The sequence below is a fragment of the Myotis nattereri genome (assembly GCF_964212035.1).
Source record: "Myotis nattereri genome assembly, chromosome: 4".
NCBI classification, from domain to species: Eukaryota; Metazoa; Chordata; class Mammalia; order Chiroptera; family Vespertilionidae; genus Myotis; species Myotis nattereri.
In genome coordinates this window covers 21576079-21603852 of record NC_138079.1, presented here as the reverse complement: position 1 = coordinate 21603852, position 27774 = coordinate 21576079, and positions in this window count along the sequence as shown.

The following is a 27774-nucleotide window of genomic DNA, read 5'->3' as shown; positions in this document are numbered from 1 at the left end:
TTGTACAAGAGTATCCAATGTGTTCTAGGTATCAAATTAATTGCTTTTATTTAATTATAGTATTTAATCAACAATCTGGGTGAAAAATAAAATAACTCAGACAGTTTCATGTATTTAGTGAATGGTTGTTACAAAGGTGAAAGTGATTATTGAGTAGCAAAAGAAGGAATCAAAATATAAAAGTTATTGTAGAATTAGTGAATATACAGCTCACTATTAGCACATAGCTGGATGCATAAAAATATATCTCAGTAGTATTTTCCTGGCTTTCAGTTCCCAGTGGATCAAAGATATTGCCTGATCAGGGTCCTATAAGATGATTCATTTTTCATTATCATGTGTATTTTATATTTTCTTAGTCCCTCCCAATTGTTTCTGAAATTGTCTGCAGGTTAGCCTACTCAGGTGCAAGTGTTAACAGATCTCATACACCAGAGTACTTACAGAGAGCTTGGGTAAATCCAAGGTCAAGATCACTCTGTGCCCATCAATAGACGAGTGGATAAAAAAAGATGTCATGCATATATACAATGGGATATTACTCAGCCATAAAAAGAACAAAATCTTATCATTTGCAACAGCATGGATGGAGCTAGAGGGTACTATACTCACTGAAATAAGTCAGTCAGATAAAGACAATCACCATATGATTTCACTTATCTGTGGAATCTAAAGAACAATAAAAATAAATGAACAGAATTGAAACAGACTCAAAGATACAGAGAGAGAACGTGCTTGCCAGAGGGGAAAGTGTTGGGGCATTGAGTGAAAGAGAAGGGACTAAGAAGCACAAATGGGAAATTATAAAATAGTCACAGGGAAGTAAGTAAAGGATAGGGAATATAGTCAATAATATGTCTGGTGCCAGTTGGGGTGCTGGAAATATCCATGGGGACACTATCTAAAGTATTGGTTTCATGTACACCTGAAACCAATCCAAAGTAAATTTCAAAAATTTAAAAATCCCTTTGTATTATCTCCCTACCAATCCTGGGTTCACCAAAATGTATTTAAAGCTGGCTTTAATTACACTACAAACATCACAATTAAAAAATTGATTAATTCACCATTTTTTAAATTGCTGCTCAATTCCAGATGAGAAACCTCAAGAAAATGAAAGAATGGAATAAGAGATGTGATAAACAGAGACTGAGGGCGCCTGTAAGTTTGTTGTTTGAAATACCGATCACATAGCCGAAACCGGTTTGGCTCAGTGGATAGAGCGTCGGCCTACGAACTGAAATGTCCCAGGTTCGATTCCGGTCAAGGGCATGTACCTGGGTTGCGGGCATATCCCCAGTGGGAGATGTGCAGGAGGCAGCTGATCGATGTTTCTCTCTCATCGATGTTTCTAACTCTCTATCTCTCTCCCTTCCAATCTGTAAAAAATCAATAAAATATATTAAAAAAAAATACCAATTACATAGTAACCTAATGAACAAAAAGATGAAGAGCAGCGGTTGAGTTATGAAGTAAATTATGGTACAATTTCCAACACGTTCTATTTGATTTGTAATGGAGTATGAAATCATTAACGAGGTTGACCTAGGTAACAGCACATGCATGATACCTGAAGCAGGAAGAACATATGATATCACCTAGTGCAAGCTCGCATCACCAGCTCCTCAATTCCACTAAGAAAGTATTATGTCTCTTACATCCAGGTATTACAATTAAGTTTACCGGAATCTAGTCATGCAAAACTGATTTTAATTACTTTTATAATGTGCCATATGTTTTCTTCATTTACAGGATATCCTCCCTTCTCTGTGGGAATACACTCATCAATTCCCTGAGCATATCTGACAACCCTGTGAATCATGCTGTCTCCAGTATCACAAAAAGCTGAAATGGAATATTTTCCAAGGAAACTAGTAAAATCATGAGGAAATTTCAAAAAGAAATTTATTGCTGGAGGAGAAAAATAACTCTGCTGACTGTTTTGTAGGTACACATTAGAATAGAATAAGTGAAGGAAAATGTTGACTTCTATGAGTGGAGTAATATTTACTATCTGCTATTGGAGCCAATTTTTTTCTATTACGAGTGTATTCTGTAAATTTTATTATCTTCAATAGTATACAACACACAAATTTAAAGAAAGGAGGCATTTGCCCTGATACATGGAATACTAAATAATCATTTTAAATATTGAAAATGAAATATTTCCCTGGAAGAGTTATATATATTGTCAACCACCTCATTTTTTTTTTTTTCTGGAGACATTGAGGACCTATTTTTAGATGTGAACACAAATGTAAGTTAAAATTATCCTGAATTATAAAGAGTTGAAATAACAAACAATTGCTTGTTTAAATAATGAAATAATTTAACTACAACGGCATGCTTCTGCTTGATTGACCCTTTGTAAGTACAGTATTATAAGTACAGTAAAATGGACATATTGACAGAATATTAACTCCTTTTGTGCTGGAGTGGTACATGTTAACATGGTTGTTCTACTTCGTTTTCAATGCTATGCTCATATCCTTTATAACCAAAAGGTTATTTATGTATTTGTTAGAGGTTTTGTTTATCTAGGTATAGGAATTGCTAATTTTGATAGATAAGGAACTGAAAACTGATTCAATTGTGCAAATATTCAGAATTTTTATTAAGGTGCCAGGTGTAATTATATAACTGCATTCTTTGATCTGCTTCTGAGGAGAAGATGGTTTAAAAAAAAGGACTGTCACTAAATATTTCAGTTTATCTCCATGGATCTCAATGAAATCAAATCATGTATTAAAGGCTGAAACTTCATCTAGCAGCATAATATGCTCCTGTCACCTTTTATTAACATGATAAGGTTTGAACCATAACTCATGTGTGCAGGTTTGTTTTTCATTATTCATAGGTATTCTTTATTCCTTAAGATTTCTAGCTCAGAAATTATATTCAAAATTTAAGATAGTACATAAACTTCTGACAATTACATCAAAGGTATATTTTGTTAGCTGCTGAATAATTTATATTTATAAGAAAAGTGTTTCCATTTCTTCCACATGCTAATTTTTGGGATATATATTTGATATCTAGAAACAAAGCCAAATGCCACTACTTTAACAATATTCTTTATTTTCCCTTAACAATACTGCAAATACAAAGTTATTTATAATAATGACAGTATTGATTCCTAAAATATCTTATTTTATATTCTCCTAAGGTATCTAAGATAAGTTCTCAGTTTGAATTACTTGGGGACACCTGGCCGGCATGGCTCAGTGGTTGAGCATCAATCTCTGAACCAGAAGATTTAATTCCTGGTCAGGGCACATGCCTGGGTTGTGGGTTTCATCCCCAGGGTGGTAAGTGCAGGAGGCAGCCAATCAATGATTCTCTCTCATCATTGATGTTTCTAACTTTCTCTTCCTCTCTGAAATAAATAAAAATATATATACAGTAGGTCTTCAGGTTATGTCAGAAATCTGTTTCTATGGTGCGAGGTAATGCAATTTTCGCTGTAAGTCGGAACCCACCCACATAAGCACCTATGTCACTCACATGGAACACATACACAGCAGTAATGAAGTGAAACAGTAAAAAAATAAAAATAAAAGAAAGATAACAATTCCTGACCTTTACCTGTGGTAAATAAATAATAAAAAACATAAAGCACATATGTACATACGTCAAAATGATTTTTTTATATAAATAAATGGAAGATGGCAATGTAACCACGATATGATGTATGTCAAGTCCAACATAACCTGAGGACTGTCTGTATATATTTTCAAAAGATTTTGTGATGAGCAGTCACATTTCCAAGAGAAATTCCAACAAATTCACTTGTCTAAATGAAGTAAATAAGCAAATTATTGTTTTTATTAAGAGATTATAAACTATAAATAACTAGAGGCCCAATACATGAAATTCATGCAAGGGGCTTGGCCCTTGCAGCTGGGATGGCTGCCCTCGGCCCTCACAGCCATGGCAGCAGCCCCAGCTTCTTCCGGAAGGTCATTCGGCTGTCTGGTCTAATTAATATATTACACTTTTATTATTATAGATATGAGGGAACACTGACAAGTTGATCACAAATTTCTTAGAAGAAAAAATGGGACTTATGTAAAACTTTCAACAATCTATATTATAAAAGGCCAGTGGCCATAAGGCCAAAACGACCAAACGACCAGTCACCAGGAGATGCATGGAGCACCTCTTGGACCCTCCCCCCACTGGCAGCATTGGCGGAGCGTCTTGGGGTGCCGGCAGCATTGGCAGAGCATTGTGGGGTACCGGCAGCATCTGTGGAGCATGCGAGGCATTGCAGGGTGGTAGACATGGCCCTGATGGCAGGCTGGCCTAGGAGACCCTACACACACACAACTTAATCATGCGCTGGGCCTCTAGTAAAGATATAAATAAATAAATAAATAAATAAATAAATAACTTTTTAAAAATCCTATAAATAGCATAGTCAAGTGTGACTAAACTAGCTAATACTAAAATACATTTAAAGTCTCAAATATTAAAAATATGGAGTACCGCAACATGATTAAATTGATGGACAATGAAATAGGTAAATAGGTATTCTTGATTTGTTCCTGAGTTCAAAAGAAACCAGTCTTTAGTATTGAATATAATCTTAGTTTTAGTGTGTTTTTTTTCCATGAATGTTCTTTATCATTTTGAGAAAGTTTCCTTCTCTTTCTAATATACCAAAAAGTGAGAGTTTCATTTTTCACATGAATTTTCTGCATATTGAGATAATAGTATATTTTTAAAGTTTCTTTATATTGTGAAATACCACAACTAATTTTTTGGATATTAAATAATGTATTGCTTGAATAGACCATACTTAATCACAATGTATTTTAATCCTTATATTTCATTGCATGCTGTTCCAGCTGCATAATTTGTGGGACACAGTGCAAAAGTAAAATAATGGACCTCTTGTTCAAAAGAGCAGGAGAAGAATGCCATTCAAGGCACTAAATTACACAGCTTTTCCCTTTCTTCCCTTTCTTGGTCTCAAAATACTTATCACGGTGTGTTTTGTTGTTGTTATAGTGCTGTTTTACATAAAGAAAAATTTAAAATTATTAGCTTGGCTTTTGCTATTCATTCTTACATTGTGGAATGCCTTCTTTAAATGTAGATACTTCATATTTTGTGGTTCATACATGCATTTCACTCTTAACAGAAAAAAAGTAGAAACACTGCACAAATCTAATTCAACAATTGCTATTGTACCTCTTGGCAATGCATATGCTACCAGAAATCTCTACCTTGGGCTTACTGATGGCTATGGATGTACTGAAAGGAAAAAACAACAACAAATATGGGTTGTACTATTTTTTTTCTTACTTCTAATATGTACATGGCAGTCATAATTCATACAATAGCCCCTCTAGACTCTATACCAAGCTCTTAAACTTCTATTGGCCTAAGAAATCAATCTTTTTATCAGCATACAAAGACAGTGGTTGTCAAAATATAAAAGTTCATTTGTGCAACCTTTTGGGGTTGTCTGTGGCCTTGCTTATTCAGCCATAGCTGTTGAAATGAGCACAGAATCTCCATAGCCCCCAATACATGTTTGTTCAGCAAGACAAAGAAAATACAAGGCAAGCTATCATAATAGGTTTACCTTGTGCTCACTTTGGATCTCACTAAACTAATCTCACTAAACTACCATGCTCTGTGGATTCATCAGAATCCTGGGCTCACTGGGTATTCAAATAGAGCGTCAAGGGATTCATACATGGATACTGTGTGTATCTCATCTGCTCACACACATCATACTTTGCTTTCAAAACACTATTTCAAAGATAAAATTATTAAGAATTTATAGATGATGACATCAGATCCTTATACCAAGCACAGAAAACCTATAAATGCCTGGGGTTCGGTACAATTATAGTAGTCACAAGCCCATTAAACTGACCCTGCTATATATGGTATATATGTCCATGTTTCGTAAGCCGATATATTGTTAAAACAGAAAATAAACATTTAACTACTTTGTCCCTCTCTAATAATTTTTATATTATAAATGCATCCAAATTTAGTTATGCTTCTTCAAAAATATTTTTAACATTTTACATTGACTTTTCTCCTTTGAATATCACTAGGGAATCATAGTCTTTCACAAAGAACTAGTTTCAATTATTATTATTGTTAATATTGCTTATATTGCTGCTATAACTAGTGACATATTCAACTATTGAATAATGAGTCATTCAAGCTATCTTTTTTATAATACACTATCATCTTTTGTAACATCCATGTTTTATAACAACATCAGTGTTACCAGATCCAACCTGAGATTTTTTTTGAATCCTAGGGACATGGAAGATCAGTGACATTCCAGGTGTCCCTGTGGGGAAAGTACAATAAAAGACATAATGAAAACACTGAGGTTGCACATGGAAGTGAGAGCAAGAGTACTTTGCTTTTGTTCAGCATACATAGTATGAAAAATCTTGGAAAATATTTTATAAAAGAATTGGGTTCACATTGATTATTTCAATTAAAGAAGTAAATGTTATTGTACCTATTTTTTTTTCTCAGATCCCATGTTCCATCTATCACCAAAACTTTCTATATAATGACATTTAAAGAGATTTTTTAAAATATACTTTATTGATTTTTTTTACAGAGAGGAAGGGAGAGGGATAGAGAGTTAGAAACATTGAGGAGATAGAAACATCGATCAGCTGCCTCCTGCACACTCCCCACTGGGGATGCACCCGCAAACAAGGTACATGCCCTTGACTGGAAGCGAACCTGGGAACCTTCAGTCTGCAGGCCAACGCTCTATTCACTGAGCCAAACTGGTTAGGGCAAGAGATGTGTTTTTGAATATCCTAGATCAGTGGTTAGCAAACTGTGGCTTGCGAGCCACACGCGACTCTTTGGCCTCTTGAGTGTGGCTCTTCCACAAAATATCACGTGCGGGCACACACATACAGTGGGATTGAAACTTCGTGGCCCATGCACAGAAGTCGGTATTTTGTGGAAGAGCCACACTCAAGGGGCCAAAGAGCCGCATGTGGCTTGTGAGCCGCAGTTTTCCGAACACTGTCCTAGATAGATTATATCTTTATAATATTGAGATTTAATGAAAAAGGATATCTTATCTCTTCACCTCTTTAATCACCACCACAAAGTATAGAAGAACTGAGCTTGCATTTTAATCATACGTAATTTTATCTCTTTGTAATATATTATCTTCAATTTTCAAATGTTATTTATTATGTTTGTATTCTGTTTTGACCTTGATTTGCAAATTCAATCTTTACCTATAAATGATAATAATAACCCGATTCAGTGGAAAGGCAAAATTATTAAAAAATATGTATTTTAATTTTGATGCCTCCTTGACTGTAAAACAAGCTGTTAAAATTCTATTGGCGTAAAAAAGAATTAATATTTTGATTAGCATACATGATAGAACAGGATCCTTTTCTGAATACTGACACAATCACAGTGAAACTCATGGTTTTAAAATGTAGCAAATAAGGAGGCCTATTTGCCACTTTTCACTTTTTTGAGAGAGGCCCTAAGACATTACTATACTTCTTTCTCCTACAGAGATGTAAAATATTCTGGTTGGCAACCTGAAGACAACTGTTTACTTAGGAGAAGCTCATATGATCTTACAGTGACTGTGATGCAGAAGCCAGTTAAAAACAGGGCAATAAAGAGGAAAAAGGAAGTTACCTAAAGAAGTAAAGTGACTAAATAAACTGGTGACAAGAGGGAAGAAAAAGACAACATTCTTGTCTCAAGTAAAGAGATAACATTATAAGTCCAAAGGAAGAGGCAGCAATATATTACACTATAATGCCATAAGGAGAAAATAGTGTGGTACTAGGAAATGAGAGAATGGGAATTTATAGGGAGTCAGTTTAGCATTTTAAGATAGCTTCTTTAAATCGGTGTGCATCTGCAAAAACAAGCTTCACACACCAGCTCTGAATAAGAGAAGGTTTTACCCCTCATTAACATCATGATCCTGGGAGAATGGCTTTCCTTATTCACATAATTAGGAGGGGGCACTCTTTCCTAGGTTAACTGTGATTTGGATACATAGGTGAGTTTGGCATTTTCATTACTCCTCATTGGTAAGCCTTTTCCTTCATCATCATTGTTTAAAGGCACTTGTTTTTCCCTTTACAAGTAAGAATAATTTTTGGGGGAATTCTTAGAGACTCTATGAATCCGTAGATCCAAATGTGGTAAAGAGTATAGTTTCCAAAGATTGATGTAGCAGTGGCTCTGGTCCCACAAGCTCTTTTACAGTGTGTTCTGGCCACTCTCTCATCAATATGTGCTCTAACTCACTCCCCTTGAATACATTTGGGCTTGGGACCGCTTCCACTAATATAGTGCAGTGGTGGTGACCCTATGGAACTCCCAAATCTGCCTCCAAGATGACCCGACTTTTTCTTTGTTTGCTGGAACATGCTCACTTAAAGGACAGAGCCACAATTAAAAGTCTTCCTTTCAGAAGCCACTTTGCTGGGAAGAATACAGATAATACTGAGAGACTACACAGAGTGTGCTTGCTTCTGGGAAAATCTAATAGGTATGTCATGGCATCTCACTGTGGTGTTAATTTTTGTGTCTGTAATGTTTAATGACACCAAATATTATTATCATTCGTCATCTGAACAACTCTTTTTTTTTCTCCTTGTAGTACTGTAAAAGTGGCACTTCACTAAATTTGATTTTGTATTTCTTTACTATTAAATTATTTTTAATGTTGACAATATTATAGGGGTCCCCTTTTCTGCCCCATCCATCCCCTTTGTCTACCTCCACCCTTCTCTGCCTACCCCTTCCTTTCCCTTTACCAAATTACTCTGTTCATGGGGTCTGATATGTTCTTTAGCTATTGTTTGGAAGAGGAACCTGCCACTAAGTGAAATAAGTCATACAAAGACTCGATGATTATCACATTGCCTGGCACCATCATCATGTTAGCAAGAAAAGAGAAAGAAGGCATGTATTTCATTTTTATTCAAAATTCTTTAGGAAGAACTAGGTTCTACCTGAGTACACGAGGCCTGGGTAGCATAGCCTCCTGTGCTTCCTGAAAGGAGAAGCGTACCGCGCATTGGTGAGCACTGGTAATGTATCCATGATCCTCAGCCCAGGCCAAACCAATGACTACCATGGCCTACTCTGACTCCCAACAGAGATTCCACCTGCCACATTCCAGCCAAATTCTCCAATTCTCACTAAAGAAATTAACATTCTGGTACTGTGGATCTAGAAAATGCACTATCATGACCTCCATTGCCATCCTAGATATGTTTGAAGGGCACCAAGAAGTGTTAGCTCCTGTCAAATAGTTGGGGGGGGGGAAAGATTTTGTTAAAAAGTCATTGGCCTTTGAGTGGACCTTGTCAAACATGTTTCCATGTTGATTATCTTTGCAAATTTTCAGTGCCATACAACAAAATAATATCTTGAATATCATGAGTTTTTAATTGCTATTTGCTTATGGATTAAATTACATTGTGCCTTGAAATTATAGTGCAAAGTGTAGGATATATATTTTCTTTTCCCAGAGACTGATGAGTTTTCAAATGTTTTATAACTGTAATTGTGTGTTTTAACAATTAGAAGTAATTACCATTTGGGAAACTAAAGCCTTTGGTTATGAAATTTAGAGACTAGAAATATTAGATTCAATTTAATACTATAAAACTGTATCACCTGTACTCAAAGTACAAGGCACCATGATTATAGGAATAAAGTACACCAATTAAAACATATACTGTCACCTGGCCCATTTTTCTCAGTGGATAGAGCATCAGCCTGTGGACTGAAGGGTCCCAGGTTCAATTTCCGTCAAGGGCACATACCTTGGTTGCAGGCTTTATTCCAGCTCTGGTTAGGGCACATGAGGTAGGCAACCAATTGATGTGTCTCTCTCACATCAATGTTTCTCTCTCTCTCTAAAATAAAATACATGGAAAAAATATCCTCAGGTGGGGATTAACAAAACAAAACAAAAATATATACTGTCAATTATAACTTTTTTTAAAGATAAAAGAATTCTTACTAAAGCTGTAAGATTACAGAGAAAAAACATGTTCACATGCTAATATTATACATCTTATACACTAAAATATTAAAAAAATTAAAACAAATACTATATTAAATCTCAAATTGTTGCTTGTTTTGTTGACCTAAGCTCTATTTAGTCAATGTTAGATGGTTATCACGGATAAATATATTAATCTATGCATCTCAAACACAGATTAGAATGGCTGATTTATAAGGTCACTTCCTATTCTAAACAGTTCAGTTGTATAATTTCAACAAACTTCATGTCTAGCTTTATTGTAAGAGTAATAGACCAGACTAAAACTTTCCTTATGGGTCAGCGAATGCCTTGGGCACATATGTTACATACCAGCAATTCTATTATTGACTCAGCTATAGATCATCTTGATTTGGCATGAAAACTAGCCACTTCATCTTTTCTGCTCCAGTTCTCTCAGTTGAGGCTCAAAAATAAATGTTTCTATTTAATTGTCTTATAGAGAGGACATTTTAGGTCATATTGTTAGCTCTAATCACCTGTAGAAAAAACCTTGGCCGGCAATACATGGCTTCCTGTTCCCCAGCTGTGCTTTCTAACAGTTTCTTCTCTGAAGGTATATCTGGGGTATACTGGGTAAGCCGTAGAACCCTTATGATGAAAAGAATTAATGTTACTATGATAAAGGTTAAGCAATTCCCTGACAGAGAAACACCTGGACAAGAAGAAGAAAGAGGATAGCTGTGACAAATAGTGATGTTCTAGAAAACAGTCTGATTGATGTACGTGGCCAGGAAAGCAAGAACAGGCCAGAGGCTAGACCTAGCTCCTAGAAGAGCCTGAAGATAATAGCAGACAAGACTTTTAAGTGTATGTGCTGTATAACTACCCTTTCCTCTAACAGAAATATTAAAGACAGATGCGCATGTACAGATTGATTTTGATGTAAATGTATACATTATAGAGAGACATTGTTAGCTTATGGGGACAAATACTGCATGCTTTACACATATTTGTTGACTAAGAAATTAACAAGAACACTCAAAGATGGTAATAAACACTTCTGCAAAAACTCCAACATTTATATTTGCCCTTGTATATTGATATTGACATCCTGTTATTAAAGAAACTCAGTGCAAGGCTTGCAGTTTATTACACTTTTACAGCACATACTTGCTTAACTTTAGACTCCATTACCCCCAAGAGATATAACTTGGTCTACAGGTAGCTATAGGCTCTGATTTCAACCTGGCCAGGAATGTACACTGGGATATCACTATGAAAATTCAAGCCCACTGGGAAACAAAATTATCATAAAGAAGGCTAATGAAAATGCAAGAAAATAATGAGTGTGATATTTTGTTTGCTTTTCTGGAAGCAAAGGAAGAAGTACTACAGGGTATTCCAATGATATTAATGTGATGCACTAAAAGATTCGGGGTGTGGGACATAAAATTTATAGTGATAGCCCTAGCTGGTTTGGCTCAGTGGCCTGTGGACTGAAGGGTCCCGGGTTTGATTCCAATCAAGGATACATGCCCGGGTTGTGGATTTGGTCCCCAGTAAGGGGCATGCAAGAGGCAGCCAATCAATGATTCTCTCTCATCACTGATGTTTCTGTCTCTCTCTACCTCTGCCTTCCTCTCTGAAATCAATAAAATACATGTTTTAAAAAAATTATAAAATTTATAGTGGTAAAGATTTTACCTGTTTGTTATTATAGCATATAATATAACTTTTATTTTGAAAAAAAATTTACATGAGTAGGAATATCAGCTTTTACCAGTTAATTTATGTTTTACCTATACATACATTCACTTTATTATTTGCTCCCTCCATCTCTCTCTTTCTCTCTGCTACTCTAAACACACACACACACACACACACACACACACACACACAAATACAAACATAATTTTTGAAACATTAGAGAAGTTGAACACATCATGGCCCTCTATCCCTAAGTATACTAGGTGTACCAGTTAATAATGCAGATTTTTTTCAATAGATGGAGTTACACATATGTGGATATATATGCAATTTGATCTGCATGCTACTTTGTTGTATTGACAGCAAGCTTCAAATTTGTCAAATTTGCTGAAGGTGTTAACATCATAGATATTTTTATGCTTAAAAATGTCAAATTGTGCCAAAAAAAGAGCATTTGTGGGAAGTTGTATTAGTATGTGCTTGCTAACAATAGGGAAATTCGCATTGTACTTGTTAACCTCAGTACAATTACTTTCCTTCAGACAATTTTCTCATTTGAACCATTCATGTTCTTAATAGCATTTTTCTTCTCTTACTGGCCCCCGTCTAAAATTTGGTATTTCATGGTATATTATAAAGTTGATAGAGATAAAAAGAGGTTTAGGAACTTAATGTGAAGAGTTCAAATGTTTGTGTGCAGAAAGAACTTGCTCTTTTATGGCATCAATTTTTCAAATAGCCTGGATGTTTGTGTATGGCCATTCAGGTTATGTGAGGAACAGCATCATGAGAAGCAGAATTCAGTAAGATGGAAAGCTATTAAATTTAACTTTGCTGGTTTCCCCTAATATCTATCTAGGATAGTAGGAAAGCATACAGGAAAACAAGATAACATCATCTTTATATCTCAGATTGTTCCCACCACTATACTTGTTTTTTCAACTAATGTGTCCATGACAATGATGTGACATGTTTGCATATTAAATAACCCATTTGTTTAATTAGCAAATATTTATTGAGTGTTTACTGTGTGCTGGACTTTTTATTGACAAGCTGAGGACATTCCATAGGAAATCTCCCGGCTGAGACTACAATATGAGATTAGAGAAGGCAGAAACCATATTGTAAATGGCACTGTAAGTCTTGATAAGGCATTTCGGATGTGTAATAAGCATAATAATAAGACATTAATGGTTTGGAGCAATACTTTGGCTCATATTTTAGAAATATAAATCTGAATATTGTTTTAAAATTACATATTAAAGTGTTTGGTAGATTGGCCGAAAATATGAGTACACTTATCCACTCTCTCCGCCACATTTCTCAAACCCCTATCTCAATATCCACAGTCCTTGAAATGTGTCTTTGCCTCAATTCTCTCATCTCTATGTCTAATCCTTAAATCTGGCTGGGCCTTGTGACTGTTGGCCATAGAATGTGGCAGGAGTGCTAGTGCCCCAGATCTGAGCCTAAGCCTCACAAGGCATTGCACACTCTATTCTCTCACTTGGACCTCTTAGATCAGCAGGAAACGATGCCCGGGCTGGTCTGCTGGATGAAGAGATGCATGAAGCAGAGCCAGGACTCTAAGCTGAGGTTGTCCTACATCAGTCAACAGCCAGCTAACTGCCAGGCATGTGTGTGTTCCTAAGCCAAGTTTAGAACTTTTCTGCCAAGCCCAGTAAAGATATTCCAAAGTATGTAGCTCTTCTGTAGACTACGAGCCATCAAAAACCATTCTTTCTTTAAGCCATTAAGTTTTGTTATAGTTTGTTTTTCATTCATAGCTAAGTGTTGCAGGGAGGCAGTGCTACCAAGCAGTATAGTAGAAATATTTTATGACAATGGAGGCTAGTGAAGGTTTTAGCATAAATTAAAGTTAATATTAGAAACAAAGGAAAAATCATATTTGGTGATGTTTTAAAGATGAACTCAAGAGGACTTCTAAATGGTGTGGGTGTGAACCATGACAAAGATTACTAAATATCACCCAAGATACTTTTTTTCTGTTTTTCCTTCAGGGCAAAAGATAAAGTGTGATATTTCTATAATCTGGGAATTTACTTTGCTTTGCTGATTATCAGTTTTTAGTGTTTTCATTTGAAAAATATACTTTGAATTGAGTAATTAATTAAAATTCAGATCGAAAAGTGTTATAAAGCAAAGACAAATTTCATACTCATTAGTATAATTATTGTGCTAACATCTGTAATAATTTGAATTAGCAAATGGAAATAATTCTGGAAAAATTTCTGTTTATTCTAATATAGCTCTAGTTGGAAAAAATATGCCATTCTTTATTTTGTGTTATTTTTAATTTGGCATGAAAATTCCAAATTTGATCTGCAATTTGATCTGCATGCTACTTTCTTGTATTGACAGCAAGGTTCAAAACTTCATATGTCAAATTTGCTGAAGGTGTTAACATCATAGATATTTTCTCTCTCAATTTATATTTATTCTTAAAATAAAGTATTGGGAAATGATAAAATGCATGTGTAAATAAATATATTTCTTCATGTTTTGATGTGCAATGCTACAATATTAGGGCATATTGCAGGTAATAAGTAACTGATTTTAAAATGCTTTTAAATGTCAGGACATACTTTCAGGGCTTTTCTTGTATCTAAAAAGCACAATTATCATTTTTTTTTTCTTTTTGAAAATATAAAATGTCATTTTATAGCACAAACTTTCACAAAGTAGAAAATAAACATGAATAAAGCTTTGGGAAATGCCTTCTCTGTACTTAAAAAAAAAAAAAAAACCTCACAATTGCCTTTAAATAGAGAAATATACAGGGTTTCAATTAGATATTTAATAAAAAATTCATCAAAACACAGACATAACATTTGACTTTTAATGTCTATGATGGCTAATTTTATGTGTCAAACTGACTGGGCTAAGAATTGCCAGATATTCGGTTAAAAGTTATTCTGGACGTGCCCATCAAGGTGTTTCCGGTGAACTGAGTAAATTTGATTTGCCCTCCCTAATACTGGTGTGTCTCATCCAATTCATCCAAAGCCTGAAGAGAACAGAAGGAGAATAAGAGAGAATCAGCTCTCTCTACTTATCTTTAAAGCTGGGACATTGGTTTTCTCTTGCCCTTGGACTAGAACTATACCATTTCTTTCCTTACATGAGTTAAAGATAGTATAAATTGCCAGAAATGTATTCACTTATTCTTTCAGCAAAATAGACTGAACACCTATTAGATTCCCCCAAATATTCTGTATACTATGGGACAAAACACTAAAAATGATTAAAAAAAAAAAAAACACCTTATAAGTTTATATTTTGTTGCAAAAAGAGACTTAAAATATCTATAATAATAAAAGGGTAATATGCTAATTAGACCAGACGTCATTCTTTACTTCCTTCTGGACAAAGCCGGGACCAAAGCAAAGCCACCCAGGTCCCGGGTGCCTAGGGAAGCCAGTGCTGGCAGCTGGGGGAAGGAAGGCCTACTCTTGCATAAATTTTTGTGCATCGGGCCTCTAGTATGTTAATAAAATATGTGGTATGTTAGATGGCAATAAGTGAAATTGGAAAATAGAAAGCAGAGGAAGATAATGTTCTTATTCAGAATGGGGTGTTTGAATAAAAACCTGAAAGAGAAGCATAAATGAGAAATGTAGATAGTTAGGAAGAGACTGACTGACGAAAGAGTAGGAATATAGTTCCTAGAGGGGATAAATATTCACAGTGCATGAGAAACAACTATTAAGTAATGTATCATGTTTTGTAGATCATTTTAAATTTTGTTTTGTTTTGACCATGAATGAGATGGGAATAGAATAGAGGACTCTGAGTAGAGATTAGCATGATCTGACATTTATTTTAACAATATCCTTCTAGCTGTTGGACTAGGAATAATGAGTGGGGATACATGTAAAAGCAGCCATAGTTATTAGAATAGTATTGGCTATATTTCATATACTATACCTCATAACTACTAGGTAACAACCAATTTGTACTTAATCCCTTCACCTTTTTCACCTGCCCTGCCAACCCCCATTCCATTTAGCAACCATCAAAATGTTCTCATATGCATGAGTCTATTTCTGTTCTGTTTGCTTTTTTTAGATTAAGTTTTGATAGCTATGGATTTATTGCCATTGTATTGTTCATATTTTTAAAATATTTTTATCCCCACTTTACACCTCCTCTATGGTATTTTGATTTCAGTCATACTCCTGGTTTCCTTGCAAAACCCAAAGCCCATTCAATGATCATTACCCACATTTCTGAGTATAAAATGAGAATATTTCAGGTCAGAAACTATCAGGATTTGTTTTCTTCCTCTCTGCCCCAGCCCAGAAGTTAGGAAATTTAGGAAGACAATCCATTGAGGAAGTGATTGAGTTCCAGTATAAAGATTGGGAATGCGAACTAGTGCAGCCACTGTGGAAAACAGTATAGAACTCCTGTTTGACCCAGTGATCCAACTCCTAGGACTATATGCCAAGAAACCAGAAACACCAATCAGAAAGAACATATGCACCCCTATGTGCATAGCCACACAATTTAAAACAGCTAAGATTTGGAAACAATCTAAGTGCCCATCAGCGAATGAGTGGATTAAAAAACTGGTACATTTACACAATGGAATACTATGCTGCTATAAAAAAGAAGGAATTCTTACGATTTGCAACAGCATGGATGGACCTGGAAAGCATTATGCTAAATGAAATAAACCAGTCATAGAAATCTAAATATCACATGATCTCACTCATTTGTGAAATATACTGAGCAATATAAACTGATGAACAAAAATAGATCCAGAGACATAGAAGCATCGATCAGACGTCAAACATCAGAGGGAAGGTAGGGGAGGGTGGGTGAGGAGGAGAGGGAGTTGACGGGGAAGAGATCAATCAAAGAACTTGTATGCATATAAGCATAACAATGGACACAGGCAATGGGGAGGGAAAAGGCTGGAGCTTGGGAGCAGGGGCAGGCTGGGAGAGGACAAATGGGGGGAGGGGACATATGTAATACTTTTAACAATAAAGATATTTTTTTTTTTAAAAAAAAAGAGTAAGTAGCAGTTTCTGAAATGAGAAGGTGGGGAAGCATCTCTCAAACAGAAGGTGTGGTTTGGGCAAGGAAAGTAAAATGGGGTAACTTCAAGAATGAAACAAGACCAGTACTACTGGAACGTAAAAAGGAACTGATTTTGTGTAATGGGAGGAGAATCTGTGGGTTATCAAGATCATGGCTTTATGCTATGAACTGCAAGTATGATTGAATGTATTTTAGCAATGTCATTAGGCTTATTTTTGTACTTGTCGTTTGTTTGGGTATTCAGAATAAGTCAGCAGGAGGTAAAAAAAGAAATGGTTAGACACATTTTTATTCCTAACAATTTCAATTCTGATTTTTAGACAACTATAGTGGCATACTTGAGAAAAAAAGTGTAAGGAGAGATATCTAGAAATATTAAAGATGAAAATCAGAGAAATGAGTTAACTGGTTAAGAAAGTAAACACAAAGGAAGTGAAAACTAAAACTTGGATTTCTATATGAAATACTTAAGGAATCATTGTCTCCATTTTCCCCCGCCCTGCCCCCCGCACCTCCATACACATACCACTATTTCTTTTTCCTTGAGATTTCTACTTTGTTATCCTGATACAACTGTACTTTTTGTTTTATAAATCAATGTTATATTTCTCTAAATTTATAGCATAACATTAAACCCAGTATTTGAAATTAGTTATCTTCCACCTTCATCTATTTTTTTTTTTTGGTCAATTTTAAACATTTTATTGAATCAAAGTACATGAAGCAAATCCTAAGGGAGCAGCTTGATGACTTTCCACATAGAGAACAGGCCCTTGTAAGGAGCACCCAAATCAAGATAGAGAACATAAACTGAACCTCAGGAGCCCCCTGGAGCAACCTCCCATTCACAGCCCAGTGACTCAGGGGTAACTGCTATTCTGACCTCTCACAGCTTAGATAAGCCTTGCTGTTTTTCTCAAATTTATATATATTGCAAGAAAGGTAATGTGCTGAGTTTTAGTTTTATTTTTCATGTTACTTGTTTTAGATTATTTATAGCTTTTAAATTTAATAAAGGTAAGTCAAGTAATTGCATCCTCCAACATTTTAGCTCAGGTTGTGTGGGCATAAGGCTGATTACTTCTTTGAGAACAATAACTGAAAAAAAGCAGAGTGAGAGTTGAATACAAAAAAAAGTTAAGTGCAAAGTTTTACATGTAACGAAGAGGAATTTCAAGCTAGGTTCTGTGTTTTCATAATGTTTGAATTCTCCATTGCTGGTTTTTGCAATAAAATTCTAATTTGCTTCTAGGAAGACTGTCAATATATATTGGCAATTTATGGTGATATTCACTTTCCTTTTAATCATTACTACAGAGAGTTTACTATATTATCAAATAAGAATGTTAATATTTATTGCTTTGCCAGTAGCTGTTTTAAATTCTCTAATGAGTATTGTTCTCAAGATCAGATAACTCAGTGGTCAGTTAAGGATTCCAGATTAAAGCTTGTCTTCAGACACACCACCCTGTTAATGCAAGATTCTGAAAGAAGTCTTTTAACAAAAGGGAGAACCAATGAAGATACTATCCCTAGGAGTTTAGGAAGTACATCTGGATGGATTTGTATCCTTTATTTGTCAAAAATTAGAGGGAATAGTATTTCTAAATGATTTTAGCTAATCCATATTTATGAATACTTCTCATTGATCCTTACACTTATTTCTAATATCCATTATATTAATTAATAGGGCACTGTTTAACCAATGTAACACTTTTGCTATCCACATGTTAATTATGAAAGTACTGATTGTAGAGTGAAATATTGATAACTGAAGGATAATTAATAGCCCAATCTACAACATGGCTCTTTCTCTTATAATTCTAGCTGATTGCTCTCAAACTGTGCTTACTTAATAGAATTTGTTATCTCATCACATTTAGGATTAAACTACATGTAACAGGCATATTCATAATAAACCTTTCACACTAATTATACCAAATATATGAAAGAGGTCATATTTAGATAAAAAGATTGTCAATGATGAGACTAAAATATAGTCATGATTGTGTCATTAAAATGCACAGAAATTTAAAATGTAATTATCTGTTTAAAGAAAAAATTTACTAGGATTTTAGCAAGCCTAGAATATAAAAAGAAGTGAACATGATATCACTCCATCATTTTTTTCAGCTGAAGTTCATTGTTCATTCCCTGCCAAGAATCATTGTTGTAGCAATAAATTTAAATATTATCTCCCCACCCAGTCTGAGGCCAGTGATAGGTAAAAGTAATAATTTAGGATATGATGGAACATCAAATACCTAAAAACAGAGGGAAACACGTTTTTAAAGTAAAAAGGTAACACTTTAAAAGTAAAAATATTTGGTCGATATTGAAAACGTCTAACTTGAGTGATGTTATAATATGGATACATTTTGTAGCGCCTTTATGTCTATAGAGTCCCTTATTGTGTCATTTTAATGCTTTCAAATTTAAGATTATTTTCCTGGGAGCCTTACACCCCTCATATATTATGTCATAAACTCGACCATTACATAGGATGTAGGTTCTACATCATCACTACCCTGACCATTTTCCCACCTTGTCTTATTACCTCTGCCCTTCAGGCTCAATAAGCTACTTGCTATCTCACAAGAAAAGTAAGCTCTTCCCCACTTTAGGGCTTTCCGCATGTTCTTACGGCTGCTTGAAGGTGCTTTTCTCTCTACTATTCACGTGACTGGAACCTTATTCTCCACTGCTCACCTTAATATCTTTCCAGAGAGGCAATCCGTGACCAATGTATCTAAGTGGATTCACTGTCCTCCAAAATCTGAAGGTGCCTTCACATTCTGTTATTCTCTATCATTACAGCTTGTTCCCAACATGTGTATATTTCGTGTTCCTATCAAAAATTGTACTTTGATACTGATGGACATAAATTAATATAATGCACATGAACAAAAATTTGCTTACTTGTTTACTATCACCTACTTTTCCTTAATTTATATACTCTGTACTATTCAGTATTTTATTGTATCAATGGTAAATATTAAGCTTCCACATAGATTATAAGTAATTTTTTGTGCTAATTTATTGTGTCTATTCTCAAACTTTATTCATTCTAATAAGCTTTAAATTACTCCTTTATTTATGTTATAGTTAGGCTTAAAAGTTAAAGATTTCTAAAGACTAAACTTTAATTACTAGAAAATACACACTCTGGAATAAACACTAAAATAAAAGCATTCCCTAACCAGATATGTAAGTCTTCATTAATCATACTGAAATTATTGTTTTATAGATTTATTCCTGCCACTTCCTCATTCCTATTTCCCTATTCGCTTCAATCTTGTTTACTTACTGTTCTCTGAATAAAGACAGTATCATACAGTATTTGCTCAAATATCATATTCAATTGGTCCACATGATATCACCATTTCTTTCTAGAGGTTATTTATTATTTTGCTTAAATGTGCCTATTCCCTTTAATCTTCCATTTCAGAAGAAAGTATTCTTTCTCATAGATCCATATCATTTACTTCTTTTTTTTAGTCTTAATCTCAGTTGGATAATTTATAAGTGAATCAAGAAAAAAAGCCTAGAAATTATCCTTAATGACTATTCTCTCAATACGAATGATCAATGAAATTTTCCAGATTCCCTGCATATAACTCCATCCACATTTCATGCTTCTCAACATATCCCATTACCAGTTTCTACTATCATGTTTTATTGAAATTCAACAGGCTACCACAACAATACACCAAGGTTTCCCTTGGTCTCTCCTCTTGTCCTCCTCAAAATACCTCACAAAAGATACCAGGGTGAACATCTAAAACAACAATGTGACAGTGTCGCCTCTCAAAATAAAATACTTCAGGGCTTCCTGTTTTCATCAAGGTTGACTCTGATCTCTTCAATCTGACCGATGGAGACTCTGGGTCTGCTTCTGGCAGGATTTTCTTTTTCCTTCATTCCATTTCTCTACTTTCAAACTCCAATAATTGTGAACGGCTTGAAATTCTCTAAAACCCTGTTTCTCATGTGGTTTCCTCAGCTTGGGAGTTGTTCTCACATTCTCTTCCCTACCTTAACTCAGAGAGTATATCCTAACTCAACCTCATTCATCACAAGCTCTCCTAGTATGCAGCTCATATACTCCAATACAACCTTGTTTATATATCATATCTAATAAAAGAGAAACATGGTAATTGGCGTACCACTACCCTTCCCATTGGCTAATCAGTGAGATATGCAAATTAACTGCTAGCCAAGATGGCTGCCGGCAGCCAGGCAGCTTGAAACTAACCTGAGGCTTGCTTGCTTCAGTGATGGAGGACTCCAATGTTCCCCACCTGCCTTGCTGACCTCTGAGCCTGCAGTTTAAGAAACATTGTAACAAATATAGAAGTTAAACAAAACCCCAGAAACCAGCTTTCAGCGAGCTGGGATCTCAGAGCTGCAGTTATACATTGTTTCGATTATAGAACCTAAACAAACCAGATACCTTCTTTCAGCAGCAGAGGCCTCAGAGCTGGAGCCAGAGCTAAAACTGGCCCAGAATAAAAAGAAAAAGAAGAAAAGGAGCAGTTGGGAGCTTCAGTCCCAGCCTGAAAACAGCCCTCAGACCCTCACCCAGACTGGCCAGGCACCCCAGTGGAGACCCCCACCCTGAAGGGTGTGTGACCAGCTGCAAACAGCCATCATCCCCTCATGCAGGCTGGCCAGGCACCCCAGTGGGGACCCCCAACCTGATCCAGAACACCATTCAGGGCAAACCAGCCGGCCCCCACCCATGCACCAGGCCTCTATTCTATATAGTAAAAGGGTAATATGCCTCCAAGCACCGGGAGCAGCGGAGCCGAGAGGCCTCCAGGCACTGGGATCAGCATGACAGGGGGCAGCGCCCAAACCCCCTGATCGCCCTGCAGCTCTGTGTGTGACAGGGGGCGGGGCCACAACCTCCCTATCTTCCCTGCTCTGTTCCTGAGAGGGGAAGGCGCCCCAACCCCCTGATCGGCCCTGCTCTGTGCCTGATAGGGGGGAGCTCCCCAACCCCTGATCGCCCTGCGGCTCTGTGTGTGATAGGGTGCGGCGCCCCAACTCCCCCACCCCACTGGCCCTGCTCTGTGTGTGACAGGGTAGAGCCATAACCTCCCCATCGGCCCTGCCCTGAGTGTGAGAGTGGCAGCACCCCAACCCCCTGATTGGCCCTGTTCTGTGCATGACAGGGGGTGGTGCCGCAACCTTCCCATCGACCCTGCCTTGAGTGTGACAGGGGGCGGTGCCCCAAGCCCCCAATCGGCCCTACCCTGAGCGTGACTGAGGGTGGCATCGCAACCTCCCAATCTGCCCTGCTCTGTGCATGACAGGGGGCGGCACCCCAAGTCTCCAATCAGCCCTGCTCTGAGCCCGACCAGGGGCTGCACCTAGGGATTAGGCCTGCCCTCTGCCACCCGGGAGCAGGCCTAAGCCAGCATGTCGTTATCTCCTGAGTGGTCCCAGACTGTGAGAGGGCACAGGCCAGGCTGAGGGGCCCCCTCTCCCCCCTGAGTGCACAAATTTTTTTGCACCGGGCCTCTAGTCTATATATATATATAGTGTGTGTGTGTGTGTGTGCATTTTCAGAATTCTACATGAATTGAATTGCAATCCCACATTTGTCATTCTGCAATTGTATGACCTTGAGCAAGATAATAGTACTGCTCTGTGTCTCCATTTCCTACTCTGAGATATAAGAATGAGAACTGACCCTACATGAACAGGCTGCTATAAAAATATAACAAGCCATGTTAGACTTAAGGAAAGCATCTACTAAATGCGCTATGCTTACTTTGTGGTGATTACTAAATGTGTCATGAACATCTGTCTCTGTGTCTGTCTCTCACTCCAGGTTGTTAACTCTTTGAAAGCAAAAATTCATGGTTTGTGTATTTTGGTGTCAGTACAGCATGGAATAATGGCAAGCACATGTATGTATTCAATACTTTGTTTAATTAAAAAATGAACAAATTGGTTATTTTGAAAATATGAATATTTTCCAAGAGTAAAACAGGTTTTACTTCTATGTGCTCTTTAGTGTTCTGCATATATTCAAATAAAATATATGTAAAATATGTAGTATTATTTAAAATCTATACATACTCTGTGCATTTTAATAGCAACACCTGGAGACAGTGCCTTAATTCCAAACTGGAAAAAAAAAATACTGGAAACTGACAGGTAGTGAAATCTGAACATGATGATTACAGACCAGTCTTGGCACTGACTGCAGCTTATCTCTATTCTAGTCCAGACGTTACCTACTTTTCTGTAATGTGAGATCTATGATTGAAAGGAGTTTACTTTCCGAACTTTGAAAAAAGGAGGGATAACTTTGAGGTGATGAGAGGAACAATAGACACTCAGAGATCACACAGCATTTGCTATTTACTCATGAAAATGGATGATTTATTTTTTGCATATGGTTTTGCTGAGGTCTGCAAATGGGAAAGTAGTGATGACTTTGACAAATTGGCCAATCTAGAGTATTTTTTCAAAGCTCATGTGTGTAGCCTAACAAACTTAAACTCCTTATGGCTTGGAATTTTCCATATATGATTTATGTGTGTGAATAAGAGAATTGGCTAAAGAAGGGGAAAATGGGTAAAAGAGTTAACCATTAAACAATGTAATTTTATGAATTATATATAAAGCAGTAAAACAAAATGTTTCCAGAAAATAACAAATACTAATCATCAAGATTAATCATTATGTTTACTTAAAAAACTGTTCATTTGAAATACTAATATTTCTTGATATCATATAGTCAATGATCTTAACTAAAATGCAATTTATTTCTCTGTGTAATGCTTCCAAGGTCTATTGGAAAGACATTTATTTACTAAATAATTTAAAAATATATCTTGTTTTTTATCTAATAATATATAGAGTAGTTTCCAGTAACTTTACAATTCATGCAATTCCATAATGTTCATCCGTATTTATATATAATCATTTTTACATAAAGTTATATATATATATATATATATATATATATATATATATATATCACACTGAATTATAATTCTGTGAAATCAAATAATTTTTGTACTCAAAATTTATTTATTTGTGGCATATAATCAATTAAGAACTAATCGACCTTCATGTCTTACATTCAAAATCAAATTGTAAGTAAGCAGAATACAGATAACTATTTTGTTTCGTTTTGTCTGTGTTGTTTGTTATAACAGAAGGAAGGAAAAGGAAGTTGCAGTTGCTTTGGGATATTTTGAAATTTGTCATAATATTTGTGGACCAAAGGATCTCTGCTAGACCAGGAGGAAAGTGAAGACAAGAGGAGAAACTAATGATTAAAAGAATGTCATGAGACAGAAAATATAGTTGAGAAGATGTATAAATTATTGATATCTTTAGTGATATTTCTTTGTCAACAAGAAATATCAGGTATATTAATAGGAATCTGTATTTATAGTGAAAAGAGAAATTATCATTGGTGATATGTAGATCAAGAAACAACTAAGGTGGATATATCCATCCATATGGATATATCAGTGTAACTGTCTTAGAAAGATGGTATGATTTGGGGTATGAAAAGTCCTGTGAGTAAATTGCTATTATAGATCAACATTGATAAATTTGTAAGTTTGGCATTTCATAGCATAAAATTTAAAGCAGTGTTATTTTTTCCTCTCACTCTTTGTTTGTATAGTTATATATTTATATGGAGAAAGAATGTTATGAAAATAACATTAAGGATCAACGTGAAATTCTATGCTAACTTAAACTCAAGGGTTATGAAAACTACAAAGCAAACTGTAAAACAAAAAGAGAAACCTTTCATTTAGATGCTCACAAGGACAATGCTGTTTTCTGGATAGAATCATTTTTAAATTAAGATAAGTGGGCAGAAAGAATTTTGAGAATGTTTATATTGATTTTTTTCAGGCAAAATTTCCATAAAGCAAACTGGGAACCTTGGGGTAAAGAGCAATGAGGATTGGTTGAGCTAAAGGGAATGACTGAAGAGAAAGACAATCCTATCTAATAAAGAGGAAATATTCTAATTGACCCTCATACCATCACAAAGATGGGGGTGCCCACAGCCAATAAAGAGGGAATATGCTAATTGATTGCCACGCCCTCAAAGATGGTGGCGCCCATAGCCACCAGATGGCAGTTCCCACTCCCCTCAGCCCTGCTGGGGTGGCAGGTATGTGGCAAGGTCTGCTCTGTGCACCTGCCTCTGTAATCCCCCAGTCCTCTCAGCCCACCACGCAGGTCCATCCAGAGGCACAGGCAAGCCTCGGATGGTGGCTGCCCAGCCACCCAGGGCCGCCCGAGGCTCAGGTAACCAGGGACGGCCAAGGCTTGCGCTGCCGGCAGTGGCAGCAGAGGTGTGATGGGGGCGTCACCTTCCCCTGATCGCCGGGTCGCTTACCACCCCTGAGGGCTCCCGGTCTGTGAGAGGGGGCAGACCAGGCTGAGAGGACCCTCCCTGTGCAAGAATTTTGTGCACCGGGCCTCTAGTATTACATAAAGCTATGTGTTGTGGTGTATAGTAGAAGAGTGGGAGGTTAAGCTTATAGGTGGAACCACGAAACTTCATAGAAATGCTTGGGAATAAGGATAATTTCAATATTATTGATTGTTGAGGGATGGGTTGACACAGAATAAAAGAAGGCATTTTTGTAGTCTTCAGTCATTTTGATGGCAAGACATATTTTTTCCTTCCTCCATTCCACTCTGTTATTGTTGGTTTGCTCTGTCTCTAATTTCTACAGTTTATTTTTGTACTTAATGCATGACTTGGGGTCATTAAGTACAAAACAAGTATTTGAGACAGGAGAGATGACTTTTCAACAAACATAGACTGATGAGAAATAAAATCTAATTAATTAATAAGTTAAATATTATGCATTGTACATTTGAAATATTACCTTATGCATGTTTTTATTTTCTCATATTTCATATCAAAAATAAAAATAGGATCTGTCAAGTCTCTAACCGACAAACTGTCACAAGGAAACCAAAGAAGGGAAACCAAATTGTGGCTTTGGATTTCATAAGCAGGAGTAGAGTTACAAGAAATATTTGTGTGTATGTGTGTGTGTGTGTGTGTGTGTGTAGAAAATAATGTTTCAGAAGAACCAATTTCATGACCCAGCACACATAAGATACTGAAGTAGAAGAAATTGTGGGGGGAGTGTAAGGGGCTGAAGAAATACTTCAAGAAAAAACAAACAAACAAACAAACAAACATAACATTGAATATCAAAAATTTTGGATTCTGAGGGAAGAGGACAACCGTGATTAAAAAAATCTGGGTGCTTTATAGGGGCAATACTTCTCAATTTGAGTTTTAAAAAGGCCAATTTGAATTTTTAAAAGTACAAATTAAGAGTAGTAGATAGTCATTTGGGAAGACAGAAAAAAAATTTCAGAACCAAACATTTTATTTCCTTCTTTCCTTCCTTCCTCCATTCCTTCCTTCCTTCCTTCCTTCCTTCCTTCCTTCCTTCCTTCCTTCCTCCCTCCCTCCCTCCCTCCCTTCCTGCCTTCCTCTTTTTTTCTTTTCTCTCATTTAGTTTCTTTAATTTCTCAAAAAGTGGAGATAAGACATCACTCAAATATAGAATGTGTTCCATAAACAAAAAGAAAAAATGCCAGACATGAAGCATCCTTCATAAACAATATGTAATTTTTTCCTTTATTTGTTGAAAAACAAAACTTTTTAAAATTTTTCTTAATGGGATGGGTAGTTGGGAGGGCCAAAGAAACAATAAGAGCTATATAATTGGGTAATAAATAGCAAGTAAATATTGCTTCACCTATTTTACTTATAAAAACATTTATTTTTTATTAAAATGATAAGTATTTTTATTTTATCTTATTTCTATTTTATCATGATATTCAAATATAAGATATATAAAATTAATAACATATATTAAGAAAGTGGCAGATATCCAACATTAAATATCGAATGCTTCAATATTGAATTTCTAGTAAAATTTTATCCTTTGCTTTGGACAACACAGTTTTAAAAAGCAAATAGAGAATTTTGCTTATGCCACTACTGTAGCATATTTATATAATAATTTTAAATACTTTTAAATGATGACAAATGTGACTAATTGTATGATTGCAATTTCTACCATTTGAGTTTTCCCAGACATGTTTTTTTGTTATTTTTCTCTATTTTATCTCAAGATTATTCTATACCATTTTAATATATTTTGAATATAGCTAAACCAAAGTTGGAAATGACTAAATAAATAAAATTGTCATCTTTGATAAAATTGGCATTGAAGATCTGCTGCAGATTCCTTGTGTGCTACTTATTAGGACTCTGCTAGTTCCAAAGATTCTTACTTAAGTTTATGACTGGTGATAAACCTACTTAATGTATATTTTAAATATGACTTTCAATTACACAGTGCAACATAAAATTTTGAACTCTCTGAAATAAATACTAGAAGATTTATTTTTACCCAAGGACAAGTGTTTCAGTTCTAAAACCAAGGCGCTTCAAAATGCTGCATTATGTTATGAAACGTGCATTTATATGGCACCCTTATTAACCAGCATGCATTAGTGGTCTGCATGCTGCCTGTAGGCTAATCTCTATAGAGCAAAGCATTTGTTTTCAAAGTAGTCCAATGAGAAAATAATTGTTTATTATAATATTAAAATTATAAGTACTATGAAATATTATTTATATCATTATCTAAATTATTTGTTATTTTTCTTATAAGATATATATATATATTTATATAATCTCAAAGGAAGATATTTAAGTCTAAAATGTAATTCTTTGTCAGATTTTGATAATTGAAATTCAAGTCATGGTATAAAAACCATTAATCTTTCAAGTATATTGGTCAAGAGAGGTTGGTCAATGATATTACTTATTATCTTATTAAGGAAGATCTATATAATTTTCTGACTATTAAGTTTATCTTATGGTTCTTAACTGCTTGTATAATTATTGTGTATATAGAAGCAGATATTTTATAATAGTAGCCTGTTCTATAAATTTGACAATA